The sequence below is a fragment of the Bos indicus x Bos taurus genome, chromosome 5 (assembly GCF_003369695.1).
Source record: "Bos indicus x Bos taurus breed Angus x Brahman F1 hybrid chromosome 5, Bos_hybrid_MaternalHap_v2.0, whole genome shotgun sequence".
NCBI lineage: Eukaryota > Metazoa > Chordata > Mammalia > Artiodactyla > Bovidae > Bos > Bos indicus x Bos taurus.
The window spans coordinates 95,633,815-95,639,417 of NC_040080.1; the positions used below are offsets into that span (position 1 = coordinate 95,633,815).

General features: G+C 44.7%; 1 long non-coding RNA gene across 1 annotated transcript; it reads left to right on the forward strand.

The window, feature by feature from the left end:
- Positions 1 to 267: 267 nt before the first annotated feature.
- Positions 268 to 5,382, forward strand: LOC113893791. Its single transcript, XR_003511333.1, has 3 exons — positions 268 to 357; positions 735 to 865; positions 5,246 to 5,382. It is a non-coding gene; the product is annotated as an uncharacterized LOC113893791 (long non-coding RNA).
- The last annotated feature ends 221 nt before the right edge of the window (positions 5,383 to 5,603 follow it).

Consider the following 5,603-nt stretch of genomic DNA (forward strand, 5'->3'; position numbering starts at 1 on the left):
CCAGAGGAGTTGGCTCAGTGGGTTGTTTGACACAAAAGGATGAGCTCAGTTGATGAGCTCAATTTTCTGGTTTATGCTTCTTCAAATCATTGAGCTGATGACACTGAGAAGGAAAAACAATGTCCAAGGAAGAAAGAAAATCATGTTTCTCATGAAATAGGTCTGTCATATTCAGCACACAAAAGTACAGGACTCCCAGTTAAAACTGACCTATCAATAAAATAAACAATAATTTTTTAGTATAAATATGTCCCATATTTGGGACATCTTTTACCAAAAAAATTACTTATCTGAAATTCACATCTTACAGGACATGCTGTGTTTTATCTGGAAACCTAATCATGAAAGAGGATGAAGGTAAATAGCTGTTGATTTTTTAAAAAATCTTTTAAAATCCACAAACCTTTTGTGGACTAGAAAGGATTTTTGGTTCTGGCTGGGGCATCACTCATTTTTTTTTTTCTCTTTCATGTTGTTTCTTAAGAATTTGGCACCACCATCTGTGAAATGGGGAAATAATCTGATAAGCACTCTGTCATCTCCCCAGGGGAAAACCCTGTAGAATTTCCCATCTGTATCCCCAAGTATAATTGCCTGGGGCACCTCCTCTTCATTCTCCACTCCAGTAAAAAAATCAATTAATACTTTTAAAAAAGGATTCTTATAATATGTCTTATTAGACAGTCAGTATCCTGTGGTGTTCAATTTCTTCTTTCTTTTTCCTCTCTCTCTAGCTTGCCTGGAGACAGGGTTCTCCTTTGAGGGGAGTAGCAAACTGTGGGAAGTCTTTGGAAGAAGTAGAACACTGATGGGAATTCAGAGAGGAAACTTCCCATGAGCCCTGGGAAGCCGGAAGCAGGCACAGGTGAGGCCCTGGATCTAGAGGGCCCGTGATGGTGTGATGGAGGGGAGGGACCACACAGGACTTCTTTAGGGTAAGCCTCAGGTTCTCCAGTAACTGGTCCTGAGTTTGTGCTGTGTCTGTCACTGTCTTGGTGTCTGAGCTGGAACCTCTTGGACTTCACCTTCCTTATCAGTAGAATGGCTGAAATACCAGTACCTCAGTCACAGAGTTGTTGTAAGGACATTGATAAAGCCAGTGTCTGGGAGTTCCCTTGTGGTTCAGTGGTCAAGACTCTGTGCTTCCACTGCAGGGGCCATGAGTTCAGTTCAATCTCTGATCAGGGAACAAAGATCCAACATTCCCAATTGCTGAAAAACAAAACAAAACAAAAACAAGACAAAGAGCATATCTGGCTCTCAGCAAAATGTTAGTCATTATTATTATTTCTTGTTGCCTGGGGTGATTTTTCCTAATAAGTTCAGTTATAATTTTTATTAATAACCTTTTCTGATCAGAGATGTAATGCATGTTCATAGAACAATATGTAGGAACACAGAAAAACTGCATTAAAATTAAATCAGACATATCCCATAAAGCCATTTCTGGTTTTTAAATTTTTCTCTGTATGTACTAGTGGTCCTCAGTGCTGACAATGCATCAGAACAACCTGGGGAGCTTTTTAAAATAAAGATGCCAAACCAGAGCTAATAAATCAGAACCTCTAGGGGTAGGGAGGAGAAGGCAATGGCACCCCACTCTGGCCCTCTTGCCTGGAAATGCCATGGACGGAGGAACCTGGAGGGCTACAGTCTACCTGGTGGCTAAGAGTTAGACACGACTGAGCGACTTCACTTTCACTTTTCACTTTCATGCATTGGAGAAGGAAATGACAACCCACTCCAGTGTTCTTGCCTGGAGAATCCCGGGGACAGGGGAGCCTAGTGGGCTGCTGTCTATGGGGTCGCACAGAGTCGGACACGACTGAAGCGACTTAGAAGCAGCAGCAGCAGCAGGGATAGGGATGATGGGTCTGTGTTTAAAAAAAAAATTCCAGAACATTCTACTGCAAAGTCAGTTTTAAAAACCCTGGCACTCAACTCATGCCTATTGCTTGCCTGTCTGTATCTCTCTTGTAGTTTTCAAAAATTGGACAGTATTGTACGTTCAGTTTTGTAAACTGCTTTTGTCAAGCTGCTTTATCTCTCATCATCATTATTTTTCTACAGTGTCTTATGTTCTTTCCTTACGGCTTCAGCTGTGGTTTCTAATAAGCTCTGACCCACTGCTTTTCACCCAGCTGTCTTCTCACAGAATGAATCCATTTAAAAATGTCATCACTCGTGCCTTCTGATGGCCTTCTAATCTGCCACAGTGGATGAACGGAGACCTCATCACCATTATTCATTCTCTCCTTCTCTTGGATTTCGGCTCCCTAACTGATGGCCAGGGATGACTCTGGCCCTCAGTCGTTCCTCTGCAGTTTTGTGGCTAAAGCTTGAAATTATGCTGGCGGAACTGCCGGTGTGGGTTCACACATTTTCTTCCCTAAAATATTAATTTGACTTATAACACTGTTTTTCATCTAGTGCTCAGCCAACCATGGGGGTGGTGATTTCAGCTCAGAACAACCTCCAAGGACTCTAAGGGGAAATTTTCTTGGCTGTCCAACTGACATTTTAGGAAAATAAAATAACATTAAAACACCATAAAGACTCCTTGTAGACAGCTGTCTCCAGTTACTGCTGAATGAGACTGGGTGCGGGGTGAGAGAGGGCCCTAAACCAATGAAGAAGTAAACACCTAACCCTTTATGCCCCTGCCAATATGTGAAATGAGTGAAATAAATGCAGCAATTGCAGGACAGCAATGTTGCCCTGACTTCCACCCCACCACATTGATACTTCAGCTGCTGAGTGGAAGCGCAAGTGATGGTTGTTTGAAAAGTTTTCAAAACGTTGCAAACCAGAGGTTTCTCAAGAAGTGCCTGGGTCTTATTTGTACGGAAGAGGAAGAAGCATGAACTACTGCAGGTGATTAACTGGTCTTCAAGTGGGGAAACCAGAGGAGGTCTCTACCCCCAGAGCTGGGCCATCTGCTTTGGTCTTTGGCTAGGCCAGACGAGGGATAACAATAAAAGGGCTGCAGGCCCCTCTGAGGACCCAGGACATGGAGCAAAAAGGCCTGACCCATTCAGTGTTCAGCGAATGAAGAGATGCAGATGAACGCTGCTTACGATTACTGAGAAACAATGTGCCAGGCTCTCATGAGGTTGATTGAGAAAATACCGGAGAACAGCCTCTTCTCTGGGAAAGGAAGCATTATGCTGCTGCTGCTGCTGCTAAGTCACGTCAGTTGTGTCCAACTCTGTGTGACCACATAGATGGGAGCCCAACAGGCTCCTGTGTCCCTGGGATTCTCCAGGCAAGAACACTGGAGTGGGTTGCCATTTCCTTCTCCAAGCATTTTGAATGGTGCTGATAGGATGGCTTTTTATTTTAGAGTCAAAATGATGAAGATTATTAGGAAGATGAAGCCCATCTAGTTAATTAGGGGTGTGCTGGCCTAACTGCCCTCATTGCATGCCTTAGAAACAAGAGTCTTAAATATGTGAATACTTTTTTGCAGTGGGGAAGAATGTGGGTGTTGTATTTATACAGACTAGCAAGTTCTGCTTACCAACTGGTTACCTCGTATCTCTAAGCCGGTTTCTTCCTCTATGTAAGGAGGATAGGTAACCCACCTCACAGGGCGAGACTAAAGTGGATGAGTGCGTGCAGTGTGACTCAGAGCTCTGTCCACGACAGCGAAGGCCGGTGGCCCTGACTGAGGCTGACCCACTGAGTGTGATGATTTAATGGTTCGCCAAGCCTGTGTCAGCACTACCCTGCTCTGGTTGGTTGTTTAGCAAGCCCTAATTGTTGACCAGAAGCTTCTCCTCTGTGGGGCAGTTTGTACTGCAATTCTTTTTTATCCCAAGTAATGGAGATTTCAGGATCCCAGGAGGCTGAGACCAGTCAAAAGGGTTTTGCACTTCCTTTATCCCTATTATACCAGATGTACCATCCAGGTAGCAACCTTATGAAGCTCCCGCTTCAGCCTGAACCTGAGGTTCTTCTGTTTCCCAAACTATCCTCCCCTGGAGGGGTGCGGTGGTACCTCCCATTTGGTGGTGACGGCAGACAGCAGAGGAGTTTCCCCAGGACCCAACCAAATCTTTGCAAGCCCATCCAGTGACCATGCCAGGGAGGGCAGGCTTGCCAGCCCTCTTTGTTAATTTCCTCAGAGCAGTAATTGAGTGCCCCTGGTAATCTTTCATTTCAGTTCTCCTTCCTGGATGCTGGGCTTTCCATTTGGCTCAGTGGTAAAGAACCCGAGTACCAGTGAAGAACATGCAGGAGATGGGGGTTCCATCCCTGGGTCGGGAAGATCCCCTGGAGGAGGAAATGGCAACCTCCTTGCCTGGGAAATCCCACGGACAGAGGAGCCTGGCAGGCTACAGTCTATAGGGTCACAAAGATCCAGACGGGACTGAGCATGTTATGTTACATTATGCTAACGGATGCTGAAGAAATGGTTTCTTCTCATTCTTGAATTGAAGAGGAAAAGTAGGCAAGAATGATTTCTAAAAAAGCACAATTTTAAGCAGAGCATTTATGCACATGTGTTCTCCTCCCTTGTTACAGATAGACAACCTTCCTCTGGGAGGGGACTAAGATCTTACTGTGAAAACAACAGATATTGACTGTGATCTGTTCATTGCTTTTGCTTTTCATGAGGAAAAATAAGAGGTTGTTATATGGAAGCCTAAGAGAGGGCCTCAGGCACCATACAGAGAATTTTCCATGATTGGAGCTAACATTCCCAAGCACTGACTACTGCCCAATAATATGCTAGATACCTCCTGAAATTACTTCACAGCAACACTTCCCGATTTTTACAAAATTGAAGTATAGTTGGTTTATAATATTATATTAGTTTTGAGTGTACAGCATACTGATTCGGTGTTTTTACAGGTAGCTGTTGCCCTTTTAAAGACAGGAAAACTGAGGTGTTTAGCTGGAAGAACCTAGAGGGGAATGCAGGGAAAGTATGTGTCTAGTCATGGGAAATCTGATGATAAAACTTGCCCTCCTCTGAAAAGAAAAGGATCAGCACAATCGGAGGATGAAAGTCGCTTTGAGCCTGGGTTCTGGCCAAATCTGGCCAGCAAAGGACTCAAAGGGACCAGTGAACCTACTGGATAAGTTGAGATTCTTAGATACAAGTGACAGAAATCAAACTCAAGCTAGCTTAAGCTTAAAAGAGAAGCAGTACGCTGCTTTGGGGAGTGGGGAGCCAGGAGTAGGTTTGGGACATGGCCGGACATAACATGCACTCTCTGTCTTCTCATTTCTCCTCCAGGCTTGCTCTCTACCATTATAGTCAGGCTTCCTACATGCAGCCAGCCTTTTAAGACCCAGCTCTGCAAGTTTCCCTGGTGGCTCAGATGGTAAAGAGTCTGCCTGCAATGCAGGAGACCCAGGTTCGATCCCTGGGTTGGGAAGATCTCCCGGAGAAGGAAACGGCAACCCACTGCAGTACTCTTGCATGGAAAATCCTGTGGACAGAGGAGCCTGGTGGGCTACAGTCCATGGGGTCCCAAAGAGTTGGACCCTGCTGAGTGACTAACACTTTCACTTTTCTGCAAGCCTAGCAGAAAAAGCAAGTTCTCTCAATGCATATCAAATGTCCAAGGTAAGTACTGCATATAAATGCAGAG